Source organism: Misgurnus anguillicaudatus, chromosome 25 (genome assembly GCF_027580225.2).
Source record: "Misgurnus anguillicaudatus chromosome 25, ASM2758022v2, whole genome shotgun sequence".
NCBI classification, from domain to species: domain Eukaryota; kingdom Metazoa; phylum Chordata; class Actinopteri; order Cypriniformes; family Cobitidae; genus Misgurnus; species Misgurnus anguillicaudatus.
In genome coordinates, this window is record NC_073361.2 from 26,546,386 (window position 1) to 26,574,196 (window position 27,811).

General features: G+C 39.6%; 1 protein-coding gene across 8 annotated transcripts in view; it reads left to right on the forward strand.

Annotated features, from left to right (window-relative positions):
- LOC129426138 (dihydropyrimidine dehydrogenase [NADP(+)]) overlaps positions 1–27,811 on the forward strand; it is a 235,502-nt gene that overhangs the window by 102,001 nt on the left and 105,690 nt on the right. For 6 of the 8 annotated variants that reach the window (XM_073864234.1, XM_073864235.1, XM_073864230.1 and 3 more), the window contains exons 4-5: positions 304–483; positions 5,967–6,174. The gene's annotated coding sequence lies outside the window, so the exon portion shown is untranslated. The remainder of the gene's footprint in view (positions 1–303; positions 484–5,966; positions 6,175–27,811) is intronic. The other 2 variants (XM_073864232.1, XM_073864233.1) reach the window with 2 other exon arrangements.

Consider the following 27,811-nt stretch of genomic DNA (forward strand, 5'->3'; position numbering starts at 1 on the left):
AGGGGTGGTCATTTCTGAATGTAGATCAGTTTGACAGAGTAGCTTCCTGTTTCTGCTGCTAACAGTGAATGAAATGCATCAGGAGATGTTACATTAACCTCGCCGAAAGAAAGAGAAACGCCAGTGGGGGAAAAAGCTCTCATCATTTGTCTTGTCATTGACTTCATATTATTTTCTCTGTGTTTTCCAGTCCGTCAGGTTTTTCTCTTTGCTTCTGGTTTGCGTGTTCTGTTCTGCAGGTCTTTTTCTCTTTCCTCTCATGTCTTCAGCCTTTTCTTTATCAGTTGTATTCTCTCTCTGCAGTGATAGAGGCCATGGCTCCCATCAGGTTAAGCAGATGGGGGCTTCCAGAGCTGAACCCATGAGCATGCAGACCAGTGAGCCGTGGGGTTTTGCTGGGGGCGATGTGACCGTTCTGGCCAATACAACCTTAGAGGCAGTCAATAATGGAAAACAGGCCTCATGACGTACACATACTTACAGGTATTCTTTCTCTTTCTTTCTTTCTTTCTTTCTTTCTTTCTTTCTTTCTTTCTTTCTTTCTTTCTTTCTTTCTTTCTTTCTTTCTTTCTTTCTATCTCTCTCTCTCTCTCTCTTTCTTTCTCTTTCTCTTTCTCTCTTTCTTTCTTTGCTTCTTGCTGTTTGCTTTCTGTCTGTCTGTCTGTGTCTATCTTCCTTTCTTTCTTGCTATCTATCTATCTTTTTTTCTATCTTTCTTTCTTTTTGTCTGTCTTGCTTTCTTTCTTGATTTCTTTCCTGCTTGCTTGCTTGCTTTCTTTTTTTTTTGCTTTTTTTGCTATCTGTCTATCTTTCATTCCTTCTTTGTTTCCTTCTTTCTTTCTTGCTATCTATCTTTCTTTCTTACTTACTTTTCGTTCTTTCTTTTTTCTTGCTTTCTTACTTTTCTTGCTTTCTTTTTTCTTGCTATCTATCTTTATTTCTTGCTTTCTTTCTTACTATTCTTTCTTTCTTTTTTCTTGGTTTCTACCTTTTCTTGCTTTCTTTTCTCTTGCTATCTATCTTTATTTCTTGCTTTATTTTTCCTTTTTCTTCTCTCATTTCTATGTATTTGTACATCTGTCCGTTCATCCATCTGTCCTTTCTTTCTTTCTTTCTTTCTTCCTTCCTTCTTTCCTTTCTTTCTTTCTTTTCTTCTTTCTTTCTTTATTTTTTCTTTCTTCCTTCCTTCCTTCCTTCTTTCCTTTCTTTCTTTCTTTTCCTCTTTCTTTCTTTCTTTCTTTCTTTCTTTCTTTCTTTCTTTCATTATTTCTTTCTTTTATTTTCTCATTATCTGTGTATCTGTCTGTCTGTCTGTCCGTCCGCGGTTCATTCCTTTCATTTTTCTTCCTTTCCTTCTTTCTTCCTTGCTTGCTTTCTTTCTCTTTCCCTTTTCTTCCCTATTTTTTTCTTTATTTTCTTATTTGGATCTGTCTATTTGTCCGTCTGTCCTTCCTTCCTTCCTTCCTTCTTTCTTTTTTGCCTGCTTTCTATCTCTTTCCTTTTTCTTTTCTCACTTTTTTATTGTTATTCGAATCTATCGCTTTGTCCATCTGTCCGTCTGTCTGTCCTTCTTTTCTTCCTTTCTTTTTTTATTTCTTCCTCTTTTCATTTTCATAACTCTTCTGTCTGTCCGTCCGTCCTTCTTTCCTTCCTTCTTTCCTTCCTTCCTTCTTTCTTTTTTCTTTCTTTCTTCCTTTTCTGTCTTTTTCTGTCTGTCTGTATGCCCTTGATTATTTTCTTCCTAGCCTGCTTTCTTTCTCTTTTTTCTCTTCCTTATTCTTATTTGGATCTGTCTATCTGTCCATCCTTCCATCCGTTTGTCCTTCTTTCCTTCCTTTCTTCATTTTTTCTTTCTTTCTTTCTTTCATTCATTTTTGCTTGTTTTCTTCCTTTTCCTCTTTTTTATCTATCTGTCTGTTTGTCTGTCCTTCCTGTCTGCCTTCCTTCTTTCTTTCTCTCTTTCTTTCTTACTTGGTCTTTCTCTATTTTTTCTTCTCTGTTCTTTACTTTCTCTTTGTCTTTCAATTTTATTCTTTTCATTCTTTCTTTCTTTTTTCTTTCTTTCTTTCTTTCTTTCTTTCTGTTTGCCCATAGGTGATTGGCATGACCCTGACAATCCTTCAACATTAAATATTTTGGGGAACTATTCCTTCAGTGTGACGTCACACGACAGCATCCATAATATTTATAGATAAATGAGTGAAATGCTGTTCATAACAGTTTATAGTGACGTATAGCATGTCAGACTACAGGAAACTCATCCCTGCCTAAAGATGCCTGTATAATAGCATTCAGAGACTCGTAACCGTAAACACGCACCCAGGTTCATTTCCTCGACACATCCACGTTTGAAAACACTTGCTTTCGCACTGATGAGACCGAAACAGATGTTGCCCTGATTATGTCCCGTGTTAAGATCACAAAACCCAAAGGGAAAGGAGGATTTGGAGTGCTGATTAATTATGTAGATGAGAGCTTTACATGCACTCCACAAATAGTGAGCTGTGACACCCCTGGATACAAAAGCCTCTCAATATGAGTATGTTTATGAGTAATCAGAGCACAATAACGAATAAATTAGCATTATAGCGGGCGGTAGGACAATGGACTTCCTGTGGCGTTACCTAACGGCGCTGCTCGCCGGGGCCGCACAGCGAGAACGTAGTTCTGCGCTGGATTATTTCGTAAATCTCACCTCTGAGGCACCAGCCATGTGAGCTTGTTCGGCTTAATTAGTTTGCCACCAGCAAAGTAACTGTAGAGAGTTAAAGAGCGAGGTTAGGATGAGAGAGAGGGTGTACTTAGCATTGTCCCATAAGCTGAACTACATCAAGCTGGGATCCTGAGAGGGGCTTATTGAGACCCCCTTCCTGTCAAACACATAGACCGAGGCTGAGACCCTACAGAGAAATCATTGCCTGTGCCTGCTGCTAACCCTAATAAAGCAGTGTACCAACAAAGTCATTAAAAGAAAGTCAGAAATTAAAATGATACATATAACAGGGATGGATTTGCTGTGACTTTACTAAAGGGCAGGTATAAAAAGGTTTTGGGGTTTGTGCATGAACATTTGCAATATATTTAACCTAAATAGAAAGTATTTTGTGATCTACTGTAACTACATATAAAGAAGAACATTTTGTGATAATATTACCTTGATAATGTTAAAGGGACACTCCACTTTTTTTGAAAATATGCTCATTTCCAGCTTTCCAGTTAAACATTTGATTGTTACCATTTTGGAGTCCATTCAGCTGATCTCGGGGTCTGCCGTAACCACTTTTAGCGTAGCTTAGCATAACCCATAGAATCTGATTAGACCATTAGCATCGCACTAAAAAATCTAAGAGTTTGGATATTTTTCCTACAGGTATTTAAAACTTGACTCTTCTGTAGTTACATCGTGTACTAAGACCAACGGAAAATTAAAAGTTGCGATTTTCTATGCAGATATGGCTAGGAACTATACTCTCATCCTGGCTTAATAACCAAAGTACTTTGCTGCGGTAACATGGCTGCAAGAGGCGCAATGATATTACGTAGCAGCCAAAAATAGTCCCCTTGGTTACTTTCAATTGCAGGGGACTATTTTCGGGCACTGCGCAACATCACTACGCCTGCCGCCGCCACGCCACATCAGCAAAGTCCTCGATCACTACGCCAGAATGAGAGTACAGCTCCCAGCCACATCGGCCCAGAAAATCACAACTTTTAATTTTCCATCGGTCTTAGTACACGATGTAACTACAGAAGAGTCAAGTTTTAAATAGGAAAAATATTGAAACTCTTTAGTTATATTTAGCACGATGCTAATGGTCTAATCAGATTCAATGGATTGTGCTAAGCTATGCTAAAAGTGGTACCGCCAGACCCATGATTCTTGCATTCATGATATCTGATACCATGCAGCTTTTCACCTGATGGATGAATACTGTAATACAATTTTTTATGACGGTGAAGTATATGATATAGTAAGTAGTATTTGTACTACTAACCAAACACATGAGGCTATAGCAAATGTTCTTATTGTAAGGATAATAGCACTGATGTGTCTCATGTCCCTTAAGTGCTCTGAGGTTTGTTGTTTTCGCAAGATGCTTGACCTGCGCGTGATGGAATCTGATGGCAAACTGTGGACATGCGGGTCATCGAGGGGTTAATCGCCCGTCCGTTTCTGTGGCCGGAGCAAAGCGGAGATAACTGTTTATTTGCTGATAAAATTACAATGTGTAGAGTGAAGGCAGAAACAACAGATTGCGTTGTTGTTTGCAGTAATGGACCACAGCTGAGGAAATGAATGGAGTCATTTGCAGAGAGGTTGCGAGACTAATGTAACAACAGGTCTCAAATCAGCTCAACAGCATCTTGTATTTGCACTCCTCACCAGGTCCCACCTGTTGGCTGATGGACTCTGGGCATTTATGCTGTGTGTGTATGTGTGGTGGATGGGTGGAGTTGGGTTGGTGGTTGGATGTGTATAATATATATGAAAAGGCAACACAATCATTGGTTGTCTCGTATCTGTCTGCAGTGTTCCTATGGGTCCTTGAAATCCTTGAAAGTTTGTGAATCTGGGGGAAATAATTCAAGGCCCTGGGAAGTTTTTGAAAATATACATGCATAGATACAGGCCATTGAAAGTGCTTGAATCTATTTTATGCAAGAAGTTTTCCCTGTGTAGTGTAGGATAATATTGCAAAAATTTTAGCCTTTTAAGCACACATGCTAAACTGTTCGCTTTAAATGCTTATATCTTCTGTGTGTGAATGTTGATTCATACCAAAATGCTTTTTTGCATAGTTGTGTTTAACACATGAAAACATCTCGGGTTACGTACGTAACTGTTGTTCCCTGAGAAGGGAACGAGACGCTGCGTCTCTCTTGCCATACTTCCTGCGTCCCTGTAACGCCGTCTTTGGCAATATTTTAGATAGTGATATACTTCCTGTCTCCCGCGTCCTCCATGTCTTTGTCGTTAAGCCTCACCATTGCTTGAATTTGATGTACACATTCAGACGCACTTACCCCTGAAAGCGTCCCCAAAGTGTAACCGCAGTGACGCAGCGTGAGTTCCCTCGAAAGGGAACTGGATCAATGTAACTTAAAAGGTAACTCGATGTAACCTTGCTCTCAATTGAAATGTGTCCCCACATTAAGTCCTTGAACTTAAGGGTATTGGACCTGGAAAGTCCTTGAAAGGTCCTTGAATTTGAAGTTAACTAAGGTGTGGGAACCCTGTGTCTGTCTTTCTTTATGTCTGTCTATATATCTGTCTATCTGTATATCCATTTATCTATCTATCTGTCTGTCTGAAAAAACTACTGATTGCCAAAAGAATATTTAAGAAGAGGTTTTTCCCAACAGGGCCAAAAGTGCCCCTAGTTATAATAAATGCTCATCATCTGCCAAAGATCTATCTGCTGTACAAAACGTTTGACAACTACAGCACATCCATCAGAGCCCCAGCGGGTTCAAGTGCGTCCCTCTGCGTCAGTTGTTTTTCTTTGGTGTTTTTCTCTTTCTTGCTCTCCGTCGAGGTCTCTCCGTGGAGGATGTGCGCTGTCATGTTCCTGCACTCGTTTTCTCTTCGCTTGACACCCCTTGGTTCATTATGCGGCTGTGACATCACCGCAAGGGCAATCATACGTGTTTGATAAACGTGAGGCTCATTAGCGAGATAGCTGATGTATGACAGCTATTTGCCGCTTTTGTGCCGTGATGTGGAGAGATAAACAATGCGGCTGGGTTTCGCAGAAATATCTCACGCAGATCTGCTGCACCATTGTTGCCCTAAACGCTCCGTGCGTGGCGGACCAGGAAAGCGGGGTAACCTTCGGAAACCTTCATTCAGAGGGACCGTGAGCCTACTGCGGAGATTGGAGGCTTTGTTAGTTTGAATGCAGCTGATGTTGCTTTCAGAGAAAAGCTTTTGATGAAGTCTTAACTCGCGTGATGTGGTTTTGCAGGACATCTCTGGGCAGAGGGTCAGCGATCCACCCTGGCTGTCTCTTGTGTACTCACCTATAGACATGGTGGACATCAGATGTGTGAGATCACCTTTCTTAACCCGTTTGGCCTGGCCAGTGCTTTGCCCGCTACCAGCGCCACCATGATTCGCCGGGCGTTCGAGCAGGGGTTGGGGATTCGACCTCACCAAAACCCTCTCACTGGAAGGTAATGTTTAGTTAAAACATTCACAGTAGGCAACGGCAACCACATTGCTTTTGTGTTTTATATTTATTTTATTTACACTGTTTGAAAAAATAAATATGGTCCCAAGCTGTCTCTGGGTTAATTTAGGCAGGTATTAATATGCACTCTTTGGTATATTATATTGGTATATAATATAAAGTACACCTCTGTGGTACTAATATGAATTGTTTAGGTGCAAAGGTGTACTTTTTTAACTCAATCCCTGTCAGCCATTTTTTACAGAATGCCATCCAATTTTTTATCACTGTGTATTCCTTCGATTCGAACCGATGACCTTTTGCGCTGGTAACGCAAGGCTTTGCCACTGAGCTATACAGGAACACTATTGCTCAGTGGTAGACGTGTGTATCGGGGAGATGTTGATGTTTTTAAGGCCCCTTTTCTCAATAGAAACCTCTTGGTGGTCACTAAAACAGCACTATCCCCTTGCCATCCATTTAACTTCAGTTGAGATATTAAGGGGTCTCATTTTATCATAATTTCCCCCCAAACTCTCAGATAACAATTACTGTATGTCCCATTAACTCTAGATTTAATTAAAGCACAGTGAACTGATGAACGTATTACAAAGGTGAGATGATGCTGTTAGAGATGTTATTCTCACCTCATCTTTATTCTCTGCTTAAACCTTTTTAAATGTGATTATTGTTACGATTATAAACGTTGTCGCATGAGCTGAAATTATCATGTTTAAAATAGATTTAAATTTCTTTGCTGATGCATTTATGTGTTGAATGAAACTTCAATTGTAATCCAAAAATATGGAATATTTAAAATATTTAAAGGAATAGTCTACTCATTTTCAATATTAAAATATGTTATTACCTTAACTAAGAATTGTTGATACATCCCTCTATCATCTGTGTGCGTGCACGTAAGCGCTGGAGCGCGCTGCGACGCTTCGATAGCATTTAGCTTAGCCCCATTCATTCAATGGTACCATTTAAAGATAAAGTTAGAAGTGACCAAACACATCAACGTTTTTCCTATTAAGACGAGTAGTTATACGAGCAAGTTTGGTGGTACAAAATAAAACGTAGTTCTTTTCTAAGCGGATTTAAAAGAGGAACTATATTTTATGGCGTAATAGCACTTTTGGGAGTACTTCGACTCGCCTGAAAAGTCCGCTCCCCTTCTCACTCTCATAATGGGAGAGGGAGGGTGTTACTGCGCCGAGTCGAAGTACTCCCAAAAGTGCTATTACGCCATAAAATATAGTTCCTCTTTTAAATCCGCTTAGAAAAGCGCTACATTTTATTTTGTACCACCAAACTTGCTCGTATAACTACTCGTCTTAAATAGGAAAAACGTTGAGGTGTTTGGTCACTTCTGGCTTTGTCTCTGAATGGTGCCGTTGAATGAATGGGGCTAGGCTGGGTGCTGTCGAGGCATCGCAGCGCGCTCCAGCGCTTACATGCACGCGCACACAGATGATAGAGGGATGTATCAACAATTCTTAGTTAAGGTAACATATTTTAATATTGAAAATGAGTAGACTATTCCTTTAAATATGACCTCTTTTTAGTTGGGCTGTCAAAAGATTAATCGCGATTAATTGCATACAAAATAAAAGTTTGTTAATGCATAATATATGTGTGTGCACTGTGTGTAATTATTTTGTATATATAAATACACACACCTGCATGTATGTTTTTAAGAAACATTTACATTTGATTTAGATTTTGATATATTTTATTTTATATATATATATATATAAATATAAAAATATATACATAAATAACATGTTTTTGAAATGTATTAAATGTATGTGTGTGTTTATATATACACACAATAATTACTCACAATACACACTTAAATATGCAAATTATGCAAACACAAACATGTCAGAGTTTTGCATCTGAGCTCTTCATATGTGTGTTCTGTGTTGACTGCCATTCACTCATTAGCAGCCTTAGAGATTTTAAGAAAATATATATAAATGCTGAAAACATTTGAGAGAATAAACCGAAGACACTTAAATTTGTGATCAACCTGACAATAGTAACACTGAATAGTTTCTTATGCTACATACAGGAGGCTGGAGAGAGTAGAAGTGACCCTGCCTATAAAATCCAAGCTGAAGTCTTAATCGAATTATGAGATTTGGAGCATCAAAGTTTGATTTCACTCATTGATTGCATTTTAATTTGGCCTTAATCAATATTAAAGACATCAAGGTTAGCCTATATTTTCACAGAAATGTATTTTATGTAGAAAACAGCAAATCACAAAGCCCCCGGCACCTGGGCGATTTCAGAGAGTGTTGGACAGCATATGACGTGTTTAAATGTTGTTTCTTTGGCACGGATGTGTGCGAGTGATGTATCTGCGCTTGTTTTATAGACGCCTGTCACTGCCTCCATTTGTTTAGCTTTATAAACTGCACACCGGCCCTTTGGAAAAGGTCAGATTTTGATTTTAAGAGACAAATGGTGGAAGGCGGGGCCTAAATCCAATGGAAACTCGAACACATGAACTCTTTGCCGTATGTACCATCTAGACGTTTGCTTAAAATCATATTATCTTCCCAAATGGAAAGTGGATGGCTGGGTTTTATGAGAATCGTCTAACTTTTTTCTGCTAACTTCGTAGCAGGAGTTGAACTGTTCGGCGGGGGTGAACGCCACCCCCCCGCCCTCATCCCTTCTGATTCCCGCTTTACTCTTGACATTTGTAGATGCCAGATTGGTCCGTAATATACTGTTGCATCTATTGCCCGCCAGCATATGCCGAAATACCACCTGATATCTTGGTAAACAGAAATAATATTGTTCTTTATTGTGTGCTCAGTGGGAGAGATTGTAAGGGGGCTTTTCTTTGGGGAAAAAGAGATAAAGAAGTTCTTAATGTCAATATGAATGAACAAGCGCTAAGCCACTATCACCGCCTTAAACACGGGGGATTTCTCTTTTTTTAATATCCTGTGCTTTTTTTGCCTGGGCCGCCCCCCTTTCACAACATTACCATGCCGTGCTATTGATAGAATTTGAGATGCTCGGCGGATTGTCTACGAATATGAGAATCTTCATGCTTCTGGGTCTCGTCGAAGGGGAGCGTTTGTGCTCAGAATCGCTAATTAGCTCGCTAGCTCGCCAGCCCAGCGCAGAACTGCCTAACAAAGCCGGCGTGCGTGAGCTCAGTGCCCGTTAATTAGGGCTAATAAACTGTACAGCATATGAAAATGGCTTGTTTTTTTGCTACTCTCCTTCACTGAACTCTTTTGTGAAAGTGGGGGGGGGCTCATATCCATTTTTTAAGAATTGATGTGGGACATTTTTCATGCATCATATAATAACTAGACGGTTATCTGAGTGATACATTTGGCATTTTTTTGACTAATTACAGAATAAAAGTACGAACCATAAAATATCTTCACAACCCATGTCGGAGCTCTGTAGGCAGCTAAGTGTAGTTAACTATTTGACTGGTCAAGCCTGGTTAAGTCACACCTGTAATTGGAGCGAACCCGGATTAAAGTCCATAAGCACCAATTTGCAGACGCTTCGTGGCAATTTTAGTCGTCCGCTGATATTCTTGTGCGACATCACTTGATCTTGTTTTGTTACTTCACACGTGTGATTTTGCATTACTTTAACCCGTAAGAATAAGAAATGATTTCTGCTGACCTAAACGTCTTCCACCCATCGCAGAAAGCTCTCAAACTGTTCAACTTTTTCTTACGAAACTTTCCCCACACATCCGTCTATTCTCGAACGTGGCCTCTCACCTCGGCGTAGGAGGATTTGGTGGGCAAATTTGAATGAACTAAATATGACGACCGTGAGGATTGCAACCATGTGGTGTGTTAGCAGTTAAAACAAAAGAAGTCGTACGGGGAAGCCAGCCCATTGGCGTGCAAAGGCACGCATACACATTTACTGTATACGCTGCATCTCGGATCAAGGTTTATAATTTAATGAGAAATGTTGGATGAAGCTCCATGGTAACACAGATAAAGTGTGATGTGTCCCGTCACCCTGCGCACACTATTGTCACTTTGTCTCTTTGCATCTTCTGCTCGGCTTTATTTGTCTCTCTTCTAATTAGCCAGTGAGATTAATCAACAGCAGCATTTTTATCAGGAACCGAAAGGTTAGAGGTTGCCGACCTCACACGAACGCAGAAATACACACTTACACACCCTCTCGTGTTTAATGGGTAGCGCTTGTAATGTGTAACTTGCGTGTAAATGAACGTTTCGTGTGCAGAAGGGCTTGGGGTCTCAGGGTGGGATAATGAGAGATTCTGTCGTTTCTCTTCTCATCACGCTCGAATCTGTCAGCTTACATAGTTACTCTTCTGTGAAACGCACTTGATTTGAGTTATTTATGAATTTGTTTTTGGCGCATTTGTCGCTTTGTGTGCTTGCCGTCTTTTACAAATGTTATTCTAGGTGTATTTTTATTACTGTATTTATCTGTGTTGGTGGTCTGGCTTTAAGTGTTGTGTTACATCGCATAATTTTAATGATAAAATGGCTATTTAAGATGATGATTTTTATTGTCACTGTACACGTACAGGGAAACTCTGGTGAAGCAACCTCCTGATGCCATCATAGATAAAGACAAATGTACAAATCTATATATATATTTAGAAATGTATCATATCGCTAAGCACTTTATAGTATACTTATATAGTATAGGGTTTTGTTTTCTCCCATTGCAAGTCCCTGTTACTGTTATATATTTAAGCAAATGTATAGAACTTAATGAATTTCGGTATTAAAAAGAGTTGATGGCATTTTTATGTACAGTAGTATCTATTTTTTAATAGCAACGTGACACTTAACAGTAAGACCATGTTAACAAGTCTCATTGCTTACATCAGAAGTTTTCAAACTTTTTTGTCATCTGAACCCCCTTTACCTAAATTAATTTAATTGAAGGACCACCTGAAATTTTAATACATATTTCAATAATTTAATAGCACATTTCCATATTTAACTTATTATTATTATTAATTATTATTTATTTATTTTAACTTGATTAATTAATGTATATTTTCCTCCATTTTAAAGGGGACATTTCACAAAGTTTTTTAAAGATGTAAAATTATCTTTGGTGTCCCCAGAGTACGTATGTAAAGTTTTAGCTTAAAATACCATATAGATCATTTATTATATCATGTTAAAATTCCCACTTTGTGAGCAAAAATGTGCCATTTTTGGGTGTCCTTTTAAATGCAAATGAGCTGATCTCTGCACTAAATGTCAGTTTTGTGGTTGGATAGTCCCTTCTGACATCACAAGGGGAGCCAAATTTCAAAGACCTATTTTTTCACATGCTTGTAGAGAATGGTTTACCAAAACTAAGTTACTGGGTTGATCTTTTTCACATTTTCTAGGTTAATAGAAGCACTGAGGACCCAATTATAACACTGAACACATGGAAAAAGTCAGATTTTCATGGTATGTCCCCTTTTAAGTTTAGTTTTTAAAATGTATTTACCATGAAAAACATGAATTCACGAACCCTCTCCAATTCTCCACTTTGGGAAACCCTGGCTTACTTTGGGAAACCCGTAATTTTTTTCCTTTAGTAATGGATTGTGTAGGTAGTCTCTAAATGAAAGATGCTGGAGGGGTTGAAAATAATGCTGCGTTCACACCAGCCGCAGTATAGGCGTCAAGCGCCAGTGATTTCAATGTTAAGTCAATGTAGGAGGTCTCGGGGCGAATGAGGCGTTTAACGTGGTGCGGTAGAAGCGATTCTGACTCGTTCGCACGTATGCCGTGAATTGAGCGTTGCTGCGGGAAACGCTCAAGTTGACAAATCTGAACTTTGGCGAAAACGCGCCGCATTAACCAATCAGGAGCTTGGTCTAATAGTGATGTGATTACAGGAAGGTGAGTCGCAGACGCCCCTCCCATGACGCGAATTTCTGAGTGAATGTCTCGATGACTCAAATTTTATGCACGAATAAAGCGAGTACCTTTAAAATGTTCAAGCGTCCAACTACGCACGGTAGACGCGAATTTGACGCCTCAAATACGTCTGGTGTGAACCCACAGTAAGAGATGCGGTGACGTCAGCCAAAAATTTAAGTTAGGTAAAGGATTGTTCCTGTAGATTGTGCAAGCAGCACACAACTCATGGGCTCGATTTCCAGGGAGCACACATACTACAATGTGCTTTAAATCCACTAAGCTGGATGAGATGAAAGCGTCTGCCAATTTTTGTACATTAACAATTAGTGAAGGGTCAATAAATAAAGAGCAGATTTTTGGGCATGATTAAATTGTGCTAAATGAACTCTATTCATTTTGTTTAAACAACATAAGTATAGCTGTGTCTGGTTTTTAAAGCGCTCGCTCTAGCTGAAGATTGGCACTACCCAGCATGCACTGTATTCAGGCTCATTTCCATTTCACACCAGCAGGAGAGAATTCTGGGATGGAGCCCCCTGAGAGTATTTGGAAGTGACACAGCCATTTCTGCACTTCTAGCTCTGTGACAGAGTTAAAGCAGAGAGATGGACGGGCTCCCAGAGCTGCGTGCTGGCCTGCTGTGGAGAGAAAGAGAGCGAGCGAGCGAGAGAGAGAGAGAACAACTCAACCCAATTAATGCATAGCTTTTCTATAACTACTGTAGTACAAAGGGCGAGATATTTAAACCCCAAATCGACCGACTGAATGATACATGAATCATACCTGAAATAGTTTGACTTGTTGAGGATGGAGGTGTGGTATGACTTCTCAGAGTGATATAATTTTCTCATAGTGAATGATACGATGAGTGACAAAGTCATAAATTGTAGGATTAAACCAAACCATATCTATAGGAATAGCATTAAATGGGCTCTTTATTTTTCTCCTGGCAACCATTCAGAACACCCTAGCAACCGCATAGCATTGCACTAAAAGCCACCAAGGACACTATCAGTGGGTTGGCAATTCACCATTTGTATCATTTTAAAAAAAGGTAGGAATTTAACTCATATGTGACTCAACACGGCATAAAATCATCCTGCGTGCATATAAAGAAAGTGAAAAATTACCTTGATATCTTTTATATTGACTAAAGGTCACCAAGTGAAAATATCAATGAATTAAATCAAATGCTAAAACTCCTCATAATTAGATTGAGACCTTAGCCTGGATTTCACAGACAGGGTCACGTATTTTACGACTGCACCTGCTTGTGCTATCATCCAGATGCTCTGCTATTTCACGTGCCGTTCTGTGCGCTAGTCGTTCAGCTAAAGTGGCTGTCGACACGATCTGTTTGACCCTAAACTCGCTCGTGATTGCTTTGTAAAATGTATCATCATTGTCCTCACGCCCCCCACTTAATCACAGACCGTTGACGCGGCGTCTCGCATCCGTCCCTCGGGACGAAATCGTCCCAAGGAAACGCTCACGATTCAGAGCAGCAGTCCACGCGTTGACGGGGACACACCGTTCCCACTTGGCGCCTGCCGCACGTGTCTTTCCGCACACCCGACTCATCAGCCGTGATTACACTGTGTCTGCGTGCGTGCAGTTGGCGCACATTAGGAACGGGGAGGGGAAAATAAACAACTTAGGTGCTTTTCGACTACCGAATCAGCATTGGAAATGTGGTTCTGTCAAAGCAGTTACTAAGATCTGAGAGGTGTTGACTAATTGCCTGCTAATTACACAGTAAATTGTCTAATTAAGCTGATGGTTAATTAGAGTAAGCTTGCACAGCAAGTCTTGTGGAAGTCTCTCTCTTTCCTATTTTTTTATTAACGGAGAAGGAGCGCAAGACTGTGTGGCAGGCCTTGGGAACCTGGCTGTGTAATTGGCGCACTGGCAGTGATTGGCAGTTAACATGACGTGGAGAAGCGATAGAAGTTAAGAGTGACAGAATCGGGGTTTGCGGCAAACAGCGGCGCTTGTCATTTGTGCAGGGGCCTGGGCAGCGCCCCCCCTCCTGTAGCCGGCGGTGCCGCGACAGCCGACTGTGTTGGCTGCTTCTGTACAGTCAAAACTTTGCCTGAAGCAACAGAAAGCTAGACATGCTGTTTTTAACCCTGCTTTTGTGACTTACGGTGGGGTCCAAAAGTCTGAGGCCACTTTAAAAATCGGAGACGTTTGTGTTTTTAACCTTGAAGAAAGTTTTAGGCTTCCGGAGACGTGTTTCATATTAAAGTGAACTTTTATGTATGCTTGATCTGTTTAAAAATGTTGCCTTTAATTAGAAAAGAACGCAGGATAGATATGCTTTTATGTTTTTTGGCTTTTGTCTCTTTGTAAGAGAGTACAGTCACCCGCTTGAGCGCCAAGTGTCCCATTAAATCTGATTTTCAATTAAAATTTTTTGGTGTAGCGCTTTTTCATATTCTTTGCAAAGAATATTCAGTATTTTTTAAATGCTCAAACAATGCTTGACAAAGCAAGTGACTTCTCCAATCAATTTACATGCAAACACGCACGCAAATGTTCACTGCCAAAATTTAGGAACAGTTAGACATGCAAAATAATTTAGTATGCTATCTCTGCACCACGATTCAGGTGTGTTTGATTTTTTCGGAGCACCTGATGGATTAATCCAAATCGAGAATCATGTCGCATGTAAACAGCGCCGTCTCGTTGGCATTTCTGCAGGTTATCCTGATAAGAGGCGTCTGAAAGCGAGAGATGCGACACATGACAAGGCCCTTTCCTTCAATCTGTTCTGTCATCTAATCAATACAGACAGAGATAGGGAGCCAGTCACTGTTCAATCACCGCTTTTCCGAGTCGAGCCAAGACGCAGTGAATACTCCTGGCAGATCAATGCAGGAAATGTCAAAGGTGAAATCTGGAACTTTAAGAAAAGGATTACACACCGCTTCCGTAACCTCTGCCACGGCTAAAGAATAAATGGACAAAGAATAGCATTTATCATTTCCAGTGTCAAAGAAGGTCTAGATACAGCAGACGCTTTGTCAGGACGATGTACTGTCTTACAATATAAAATATGTCTGAGACATGGACTCAATGTAGGGATGGGCGATATTGACCAAAGTTTGCGAGCTGGTCAGAAAGCTTATGACCTCGATGTGCATTTATGGCAGAGCTTCTTTTGCAAAGAAGGATCATATCAGACCATACCGAATATAGACGGTATTGTCTTATTAAATTTCCTGCTGGGACAAGATACTAATATTTTATCAAAACTCAATATACTGCCCATACCTAGCTTATAGGCAGTGCACATTCAAATGCGTTTAAATTTTAAAACTATCAATAATCGTTAAGTTTCTATAGCGTATTTTTGCATTGTTACAAAGAAGCTTTGCTGTAAACACATATAGGAAAGAAATAAGATACATAAAGAGAAACAAAAAAAGAAAGATGTATATTGAAAATGTCAACATGATCTCACAAATTTCTGTGAAATAGTCAGGCAATGTTTTGATCAGTTTTGCGTGTCATTGTCACGTATTTCCACCATTTTACGTGCCCCTGCCCGTTTCTGTGACAGGTTCACGTATTGGTTACTCAACTGTTTTCCTATTTTTAAACCTTTGTCGCTTCGGTTTGGAGTTAGATTTGCTGTTGCATTATGCTGCGTTTACACCAACCGCGTTTGAGGCGCCAAAATTGCGTCTACCACGCCTAGTTTGCCTTTTGAACAGTTTGAATGCATTCGTGCGTCTAGAGCGAAGTAGATGCGCGGAAAAAGCAAGCATTTGATGCATATCAGAGGCGAAATCCGCTTCTTGTGGGAGGGGCAAGTGCTATGCGGTTGGCTGTTTGCAAGATGGCTGATGTTGATTGTGCATTTATCGAGAGCGTTACCGGTTGGATTTGGTCACCTTACTATAGGGGGAAAATAAACAGTGCGGGTAAAAAAACGTCACGTGACTGAAAAGTGAAATATGTATTTACATCTTACCATGTCCTCACTGACACTGTTCCAAGCAAGGTCCTTTTTATTCCTGTCTCTATAGAAATAAGAAATTGTTCGTATAGCTCCGTGTGACTGGTCACGGACAATATCAAGCGTTCCCTTTGTGTTGAATGTGTGACTCTGGGAGGGGCTACTTCCACAGCACCAAGCAGGCTCCTGATTGGTTAACGCAGTGCGAAAATCTGCCAAAGTTAAAATTTTTCAACTCAGCGTCAGCCGCAAATTCGCGTCAAACGCAAAATGCACAAAAAACACCATTTGCGCTTTCCGCACCAGATGCTCAATTTGCGGCATTCGCGCGAACTAGATGCGCGAATGAGGCGGAATCGCGTCTACCGCGCCACGCTAAATGTCTCATTCGCGCCGCGAGACCTCCAGACGCGCGTCAACACGTCTTCACATTGACTTAACTTTGAAATCACTCGCGCTTGGTGTAAACGCAGCATTAGGATGTCACTTTAAGTATTGGTTAAACCAATGCGTGAAACTGACGCGGAAAAGAAAGTCGTGGCATGGGCACGTAAACTGGTGGAAATACGTGACAATGACACGCAAAAATGAGCAAAACATTGCGTGACTATTTCACGGATGTTGTGAGATCAGGTTGAAATATGTGATTTTATTGCAAATATTTCCGTAAAATGTATAGCGACAGTAACTGTACAAATAATTGCCTAGCTTTTTAATCGGACCGTTACATACAAAGTGATATTTATGCAGGTTAAAGTGCACCTATTTCATTGCTAAAAACCAATTTTATTTTGTGTATTTGGTATAATACAATGTGTTGGCGACTTGGCGTGGTTTATGCATTATTTTCCACATACCGTACATTTATGTAGCTCCAGATTTAACTCTCTTCCTGAAACGCACAGATTTGAAAAACGCTGCGTCCCTGATTGGTCAGCTAATCTGTATGTTGTGATTGGCCTGAATACCTCTGACGTCAGCTGAAAATGTGACACTCCTTACCATGTTTTGAAAGATTCGGTCACAATGCAATTCAGCAAACAGGAGTTAACTTACAGTCCGAAGTGGGAGGAATTATGATAATGTCGGTCTTTCCCAGGAAGTACACCTTACAATCCGTGTGTTTGTTGTAGTCCAAGAAAAGAGATTTACATTGGAGATGATAACTTGCGTCATCGTTTACTTTGGGGTTTGTACCTTTTGCATATAGTTAACATGTACTAATACACACTTACACACCAAAAGTAATGTAAAATCGAGAGTTGGACAAAATGTGCTCTTTAATAAAAAATAAAAAAGTTAAAAAACAGTAATAGCTTCATGCCTATTTACATGTATTTTCCATTATTAATTACAAATATAAACGTTTTAAGTTTACTTGCAACATTTGTAGTTTGTAGAAAAACAACATGCAACAGAACAATAGCAAGACACAATTGGCATGTACAACAACAGTCACAGGCCAGTGATGTGTGTTTACTTAACAAGCAAATTAGCAGAGACGGTGCTGATCGGAGCCTCATCGCTTAGAAAAATTCAATGGCTCAGGCTCATTAGCTTCAGCTACATGTTTACGTTTATAAATATACGCATTTAATTGGGAGATCAAAGCGCCCCTGACTACCTTTTGCATGGCTGAAAGGTCAAATAAGTTCTGTCTCACAGATCTCTTTAGTCTGCTAATTTGATCAAACTCATCTCGCTTTGGGCGCTTCACTTCCTATAATGTGTGATGTCGAGGATGTGAACATCGCTTGTTGGTTCAGCATGTTGCTGTTGGTGACGACTGATGATCAATGAGCCACGAGCTTGGCTTTCCGCTCTATTTGATGTGCAGCTTGCTAAATCTTTATGTCAGCAATTTGAACTGCTTCATGTACTTTTATTAGAGCCGCAAAAGGTTTTGGGGAGTTGTATATCAAACATAACGTTTGATTTGTTTACCCAAAGTATACATTACATGACCAGCTACTAAAACATCAGATCTATTCTGAATTTTTATTATATTTTGTCTCTGTAGTGTTTGGGTGTAAGGTTTGAATGTAATGTTTTGTTACGATACTGATTGTTTAGTAGTAGTAGGTGGTCCAATGTTTTTGCGAAATCTGCAATTTAGTTGGCCGAAATGGTTGGCAACCCCAACCATGGTTTGAACTAAAGTCCTCAGTCCAATAACAATTATGTCCAAGTGAATGTTTATTCCTATCGCTAAAGGTGACAAATATATTGCATGGTCTAATTTTCCGACTTGTTTGTTGGCTTGCTGGACCCCACAGGCGAGTACTCGCGACTTCTCTTTGGACCTAGAAAAGTAATTGTTGAAAACGCCTAATGACCGAGCTGACAGACAATATCCCTGTTCATTTATCAAACAGGGTTAATATCCTCCGTTCTGACTTTAATTTATTAAGTCTCTTTCAGGCGAACTGATCTCTCCCACTTCTCGCCATTGGAGTCACGTCCTTGAAACAGCTTTTTAAAAAAAAACTATAATTTAGCGGTTTTTGTTGTTATTGTTTCGTCTAAATGTTGCATTCTTTATATGTTTGTAGGCACTGAATTTGTTCCTTTAATAGATGCCGTTTCGTCTAAAAGCATGCGTTATGAAGTCTGTGGGTTTATCGATTCAAATCAATTCTTTACAAAACCGACATTCATTTTCTATGATTCAGTGAATGTCATGCTTGCCTGTATTACACAATTGTTCCTGGTTTTATTTAGGCAGCTCGAGGCCTTGATACTTGAAGAGCTTTTTTCAAACCGAAGCAGATTTCTATTCAGTCGAGTTAGTGAAATGAAAGGCTGATGTGTGCTGTGCTGCAGAGTCCTTTCACTAAAGGAAAGAAAGTTGTCACATGGTTTATCAAGGTTCTGTAGTGTACAGATGCGTCTCCGGGACGTCGTCATGGATTCAAGGTTGCCTAGATTTTAAGCGACAGCCGTGGAGCAAGGATTACTGCGGATCTTTGTCCGATATCTCAGCAGATGCGCATAGATTTAAGCGCGTATTTTTATACAAACTTCTAAGCGGGTTTACTGAATACCCTGCTTTTGAGATTACATTTTTTCAAACTCTTTCACTTCCTTACAGTCGAGGGTGATTAAGTAATGCTTGTAAAGACAGATCTGCCTTTTTTATACAGTGAAAGTAAATAGTAACTATGGCAGTCAAGCTCCAAAATTGGGTTTTCTTAGAAAACAAACATTATATGATTTAAAAATAAATGTGCTGTAAAGGTTGGAATCATTTTTAGCAGTTTAATTGAACAGAAATGCAATATAACAGAAAACTATATCAGTGATGTACTTACATAATGAACTGTATTGTTTGTATTACCTTAAAATAAGGCGTTTTTAATCTCGATACAAACCAGAGTGTGTTTCATCCCTACGTTGTCTCAGACGATGACATGTTTGTCCTGTGGCAGCTACCATACATTCTCATTGCGTTCAGAATTGAAATTCACAATTTCACTGCTAGATGCCGCTAAAAATAATCATTAGACCTTTAAAGGCCACCTATAATACTTATTTTGACAAGATGTAATATGAGTCTCAGGTGTGCCCAGAATGTGTCTGTGAAGTTTCAGCTCAAAATATCCAACAGATCATTTATTAAAGGGGCCATGGCACAAGACTTTTTTAAGATGTCAAATAAATCTTTGGTGTCCCCAGAGCACATATGTGAAGTTTTAGCTCAAAATACCATATAAATAATTTATTGTAGCATGTTAAAATTGCCACTTTGTAAATGAGCTGATGAAATTCAAATACTGATAAAAAAATTCAATTGTGCTTTTCTCTGCACTAAATGGCAGTGCTGTGGGTTGGATAGTGCAGATTAAGGGGTGGCATTATTATAATAAGAGCTCCTTATGACATCATAAGGAGAGCCAAATTTCAACAACCTATTTTTTCATGTGCTTGTAGAGAATGGTTTACCAAAACCAAGTTACTGGGTTGATCTTGTTCACATTTTCTATGTTGATAGAAGCACTGGGGACCCAATCATAGCACTTAAACATGGAAAAAGTCAGATTTTCATGCCATGGCCCCATTAAAGCATGTCCAAAAGCCCCTATTGGGATGGGGGCAAAAACACGCTGTTTTTACTTTTAAATGCAAATGAGCTATTTCTTCTCACTCCCTTGCTAACAAGGAGAGTGATCACTTTTCAGTTAAAGGAAAACACCACCGTTTTTCAATATTTTACTATGTTTTTACCTCAACATGGACAAATTAATACATATCTATCTTTATTCAATGCGTGCACTTACTCTTTGTACAGCGCGTCGTGAATGTGTCAGCATCTAGCCCAGCCCCATCCACTCCCCAGGATCCAAACAGGGATGAACCCAGAAGCCACCAAACACCTCCATGCCCTCCCTATCCAAAGAGCGTTACATGAGTAGTTACACGAGCAAATATGGTGGCACAAAATTATAAATGCTAACACATTAACGACGCACTGTAAAAAAAGGTTTGCGTGCATGCATTGAAAAAAGATAGGCATGTATTAATGCATCCAAGTTGAGGTAAGAACATAGTAAAATATTGAAAAACAGTGGTGTTTTCCTTTAAAATAGATCTGATTCCTTTGGATACAGTTTGAGACAGTAGTATCTCACTATTGAGATATGGTCGACAGAGTACAACTCCCTGAGGATGGAAACTGTAGTAATACAGGACTGTCACTCAGTGGCCATGAGTGATGCTTTATCAGTGTGACATGACATTAATAAGAGATTCAAAACAGCATGTCTAGTGAGCATGGGGATTAAAAAGAAAGCATTGTCCATTGTAGGGTGGTTGTGTTCACACACTGCCAACACATATACATATCCAAACACCTTAAAAAAGTGGATTTTGCATAATAAGTACCATTTAAAGTTTCTTGAAGGAAACATTTCTTTCTTATCTTTTAATAGTCTAAAAACATTTGACTACTACAGAGAACCTTTTGTGCAACAGGAAGGTATTGTGGATGTTAAAAGCAAACAGCTAAAAATCTATTCTTCTACAGTATAGCAATTATTTCTGAGAGTCGCTTAAAGCCCCGGTGTTGTTCTTCCATGAAACACATCAGGAGTTTTTCACTGCATACTTTTCAACACAATACATCTTGGTGGTGACTGTGTTATGAGTGACATACCGGTGAATAATCTATTTTTATATAGGTGAACTATCTTTTGAGAAGGTCTACTCTTCAATGGAACAAACACGATACCTAGTACCCCGGAGACACCAGGAAGGCAACTTTGCCTTTATCCCTTTCTCATTCTTCCTTTGAGTTTTTCTAGTGTACTGCATCGGTTGGAGAAGTAAACCAGTCGTGGTTTGATTTTTCTGTCATGGCTGTTTATAATGATTAATGCTTCGACTTGGGGGCACTCGGTGTAATTATGGCTCTTTGAGATTTAAGCATGCCCTCTCTCCATCCCACAGTGGCTCCAGACCCTCCTCAAATATCAGATACAGAACTAGCCAATATACAGATCTGATTGTCTCTAATGGATTTGTATGTAATACATGGGTGATTCTCACGAAACCATTGAAACACCACGGCACTAATGATTTTAGCTTTAAAATGTGTAATATAGTAATATTAAAAAGCATCAGAATTAACACAATACTGTGTTCTACCTTGCACAATGTGTGATTTCAACATAAGAATTTATAATTGGAAATTTTATCTCATTTTCCGCTGAAATTCTCATTACCGCAATGTGTCCGGCTGTGTTTGAACATGCGTTATGTTGTAATTTAATCAAATTAACGCAAAAATATTAAGAAAAAAATAAATGGATGTTTTGCTAGACTACTTTAGATGACAGAAAAAATATTTACTGAATATTCATGTATAATAATAATGAAGAAAAATTAGGAAAATGATGTGTCCATGCCTGATGTTCTCATCCTCCGCAACACTTTTTGAGAACAGTTTAAGCACACATACAGAATTTTAATAAAGTTTAATTTTGAGTGGCCAAGCACATGGACCTGTTACTTCAAGATGGCTACCAGGTAAGATCATTTTTTTACAGTTAATTTGAAATATTGTCTTGTCAGAATGCTTACACGACATTTTGATTATCATTACCGCAACAGATGCTTATTAAATGTTAATTTAATTAATAGAAGCATAATACTTTGATTTTAAATGCATGTGCAGAATCTCCAAATTATGTTCTTTCAGGTTTGTCATGTCATTTTGAAAATATGTCAGTGTTGATGTTTTCTGATTGTTGCGGTAATGAGATTTTTTAGGACCAATTTTTTTAAATTATGTTACAAAAAGTGTAAAATGATAAGTAAAAGTTTTTAAATTAATGTTCCCATTTACTCCAGACTTTGTTTTTCAATGTCTGGTGGGAAAAAAAGTAAATTTAAGCAATTTTTACATTTTCATGCTTGACATTTTTAAAACCAAGTTTTCGTGAGAATCACCCACATAGCTACATGGCAGAGGAATATGTGTACATCATTTTCCTCTTATGGCCCTACAATTTTAACCCTCTTAAAATAGCTTTTTATTTGAAATGTTGACATATGGCATAGATGTTGGTGGTTGATGTTTGTTTGCACGTGGGCAGTGTATGCGATGATACAGCATATGGATTAAATCGGCAAATCTGATAGTTGGTGTGATGTTCATTACCTTTTTGTTGTGAGCGTATTATTTGCATGCTATACAAATGCGACAAGAGTAGACCAGTCTAGCAGATCAATTTTGGTGATGCAGGTACGATCCACGCTGAATGTTGAGCGTTTCATGCTAATGAATCTTTAATGTCTTTAACAAGCAAGACTGATGGTGTAATTTGACTCAGACAGATGCGTTGCGTTTCGAAGAAAGACTGCATCAAAATGACACAGCCAGTACATTTTTATTAAACATATCAGCATGGTAATTCAGATCCAACCAATATAAAGTATGCATTAAAAACGGCAACTGTATGATAGCTTTACACTGTTTTATACAGGTTGCTTTTTGAAACATTTTCAGATCATTCTTTAATAAGATGGATAATAAGGTTTGTCTTAAAGGGAAGGGGTGTAAAGCTATTTCATGCATTCCGACTTATTAACACTGTTAAATGGAAACATATCACAAAAGTTTTTCCACATGTAAGTGCTATAATTGGGTCCCCATTGCTTCTATCAACCTAGTAAATGTGAAAAAGACCAACCTAGTAACTTAGTTTTGGTAAACCATTCTCTCCAAGCATGTGAAAAAATAGGTCATTGAAATTTGGTTCCCCCTGTGATGTCAGAAGGGGATAATACCGCCCCTTAATCTGCACTATCCAACCACTGCACTGGCATTTAGTGCGGAGATCAGCTCATTTGCATTTTAAAGGACAGGCCCAAAAACGGCACACCTAAAATGTGGCAATTTTAACATGCTATAATAAATTATCGATATGGTATTTTGAGCTAAAACTTCACATGTGTACTCTGGGGACACCAAAGTTATGTTATTCCTTGCAGTAAAGAACTGCCTGTATATTTTGCAGCTTTGATCTTCTGCAATAAGTCAATTACCTGCAAGATGCTGTATCTGAATAGCAAAGCGCTTGATACGGTTTTAGTGTGAGCCTGTGATTTAATGTGCAGGATTATCGGCCAAAGACGATAGCTAGAAAAAAGCAAAATATAGACATAAGGGCGACAGCAGAGATAATAAAATATATGTATTTCAAAGGTTATTTGTGTAAACATGCACATATGCAGATGATCGCGCTAAATGTCAATGAAATGTGAGTTTTGATTAAGTTGTGATACTTCATGCATCCGCTGCTTTTTTATTTTTCTCATATGCAGTCGTGTGGCAGCGTGAGGTCAGAGTACAGTATATGCATATTAGTATGGGAAAGCGCATGGACGTATTTTGTGATGTTAGCGCGCGCATGGCGGTATAGCCTGCTGAATTTTGATTAGTAATTCTTGCATGTGTCCGCGCCTGAAAGGCTGTTTGTTGTATGGGCGGATTAGAGGCCTGTTCTGCTGTGATAAAACGGTGTTAGCTCAAAAACACACATGAAATTGGGAATGAGACAGAGCCTTGATGTACAAAAAAGGAAAAGCATTCCATCGCTTCCTCTACAGGTCGCTGCCTAGTAATGCACAACCGGACCCCAAAGGGAATGAGTTGCACTTCAGAAACCAGTATATGGCAATGACATACATAGTGTCTGACACCTCTAGTGCATGTTTTTAGCGAAATTACCCCATGATTTACTCACTTTCAAGCAATCTGAGATACATATGTCCATCATCTTATAGCCAAACGCATTTGGAGTTATTTTAGTACTTTTCCATATGCTTTTCCGATAATGGTAAAAAACCGGGAACAACTTCTAACTTTGAAGCCTAAAAAAGTGCATCCATCCTTCACAGAACTAATCCACATGGCTCCAATGGGTTAATAAAGGTCTTCTGCTGGTAATCAATGCAATATTCATATTTAAAACTTTATAAACTATTCTGTAACGATGCCATCTTGAACTCACGTGATTCATGAGAGTCACTACATACATACGTACCCACCCGTGCCAACGAGCGCTCACTACGCTAAAACTCCAAGATGGCGCTGTTACTGTGGGTTCACACCACCCACGTTTGAGGTGTCAAATTCGCGTCTACCACGTCTAGTTTGAAAGCCGCTCGTGAAATTCTAGTCATTGAGACATTGATGCGGAAATTCGCGTCATGGGAGGGGCTTCTGCGACTGTGTTTGCTTTCTGTAATCACGTCACTACTAGAGCAAGCTCCTGATTGGTTAACGTAGCGCCTTTTTTCACCAAAGTTCACATTTTTTAACTCGCGCGTTTCCCGTGGCAACGTTCAATTCGCGTCATTCGCGCAAACTAGGCGCGCGAATGAGGCGGAATCGCGTTTCCTGCGCCACGCTAAACGCCTCATTCGTGCCGCGAGACCTCTAGACGGGCATCAAGACGTCTTCACATTGACTTAACATTGAAATCACATGTGCTTGATGCCTTTTACTGTGGCTGGTTTGAACGAAGCATTACAGGAAGCTAATTATTACAGTTTTAAAAGTTTAAATTATGGATATTTTTCTTACAAAATCGCATCGGTTAGACCATTATTAGCCAATTGGAACTGTTTGGATTACTTCCGTGAAGGATGAATGCACTTTTTGAGGGTTTAAAGTAAGAAGTTGTTCCCTGAATCCTAATGTTTATCATTAATAAGCTTGAATATTTACTAAAATAAATTTCTCCCGGCGGGAGAAATAACTCTTGTGCCAGGCGCAAATCAATAAGGGGTTGGTCTGAAGTAGGTTTATTATTCATAGGTGTGGTTTGGGCGTAACGTCAAATAAACCAATCAGAACGTCATCCAACATTCCCTTTAAACGCAAGTGCGCAAGTTCCATGGCGGGTTGCTATTATTATGACGGATTTAGCAGTCGCACGCCAGGAGCGGTTCACAACCAAGGAGACCGACGTTCTTGTAAGAGCAGTCAAAGACAGAGAAGTTCTTTTGTATGGGGATGGGAGAAACCCACCCAAATCAGTGTCGGTTAAACAGGCGTGAGAGGAAATAGCCACAATTGTCTCATCAGCTGGCATCCTCAGGACGTTGCACCAGTGCCGCAAGTGCTACAATGATGTCAGGAGACAGGGGAATCCCAAGCTTGCCAGCATAAATCGGGCACGCCGTGTAACGGGAGGTGGATCTGCCTCTACACATGACCTGACGCCAGCAGAGGACATCGCTGCGTCCACCCTCACCGCTGAAAGCCAAGAAACGCAAGCAGTCCATCCCCAAAGTACACTTACAAATCAAGTTCACATACACTAAGGTTTCTTATGAAAACATTTTAATTATTGTTTACATTAAATAAACGTAATGCAGCCACACAACAAACTTATGAAAATATTTTAATCGTTATTTGCATGATAATTTTTTAACGCAGCCACACAATAAATAAAAACTATCACCACAATGCTCACCACAATGATTCCTTATCTCATGTGTTAATATTTTTTATTGTAACAATTAATGATTTGCAAAAATAACTGTTGCATCTGTGTAGATTAGATAAGCAAAGTGTGTGCGCGTTGTGCACGCTACACATTATGGTCAAGCATGCGCCCTTAAAATAGCATAATGAACCACGCGCAACGCGCCACTGACTTTAGACTAGTTTTTTTTCTGGTCAGTGGCGCAATTGTTTTTTGAAACTGCAAAATAGCATCAGGAATGGTTTGCGCCGGAACACGCCTCCTTTTTTGCGCTGAACCGCCCAGGGAGCGCAAGTTCATTCCCTAGTTTGCCGACGTGCGTCTGTGGAGGGAAAAACCCGCTGTGCGCCGGTGCAAAATACGAATGATACATGTGTCACTGACAAAGTCGATTGCGCTGGGTGCAAGATAGGCCCCTAAGTGTGTTCGTCTGAAAGATGAGTGACATATGACAAATCTCGGATTGCTTGAGGGTGAGTAAATTATGGGGTAATTTTGATATTTCACTGGAGTATCTCTTTAATGAAACAATTTCAAGAAATAACTGATGTATATAGTTTTTACAGTTTTGGTTGTATTTGTTAACGCTAGTAAATGCATTAGTTGTCTCAACATAATAGGAGAACACTCCAAAGAGAAGATTATGTTGCTTGTGTTACAAATCTTCTTATATTAATCACCTAGAAATAGGAGAATTTTCAGTTTTATGTTATTTAACCTGTCCTTCATCTTTAACTTTTTGACCGCCACTCTTAGTCAAACCAAATAAAACCAGCACAACATATTCACTCGGGCAGGTTTCATCCTGTCTTTGTCTGGCTGGTGGCAGTCGTACATATTAACACTATAGTTTGTGTGCAGAGATGTATTTATGTCTCATGTCCATCTGCGCTCGTCTTTGGAAATCCAATTTGCATTGAGGTGCATGCTGGGAAGGAGAGAATATAACAGGCGTGTTCACGCGCACGTCTTATCTCCCGTCGCTGTGTGCGGCACCTGTTTCAGATGCTGCTGGTAATTTTCATGCTTTCGAGTTGCTTAATATTAAACATCTTGTTCCACCCTAATCCAGAGTGCAGGGAGCCAAATGTTCCCTGGTCACAGCTTCATTAAGTACGGACTCGCAGATTGGCCCCGAGCTCGCGGGATGGTTGTCTGAATTCTCCACAGAGTCTTCACTCCAGGGCCACAACACTTTCATTAAAGAAGAGGTTACGTTTCATCTTCACGGTTGAGTCCACATACGACAGCGTCACTCATCAGACAGAACTCGCATGATGAATTGCGAAGCCCAGTGCAGGTTTACAAATGAGATGCTTGAATATTTGATTGTTTCGAAAGACACAGTATGTCTGGAGTCCAAAAATACCCCATGTAATCAAAATTATATGTGACCCATGTTGGCAAGAACACATTTTCAAAAAGGTATTTATATTTTTATTTCAAACAGTGTCTGACCAGATCCAACAAAAATCTACAAAGTCATTTTTGAGAAAAATTGAGTTAAATATTTTTTAAGGTTCAAAATGAAATCACAACATCCATACCTTAAAGAATTAGTTTTTCCGCAATACCGCTATTATCCACCAGGTAATATTAACCACCGCAACTTATACAACCCGGAAGTAGCGCCTCACGTGAAAGAGAAAGAACTCCGTGCATGTTTTAAAGATCGCTCTGCATCTGATCTCTATCAAAACCTTTTTTTTAAACGCTGGCGGGGAAAGAGTTAAACCACAATTTCTCGTCTATCTTCGGTCCTGTGACGCGCCA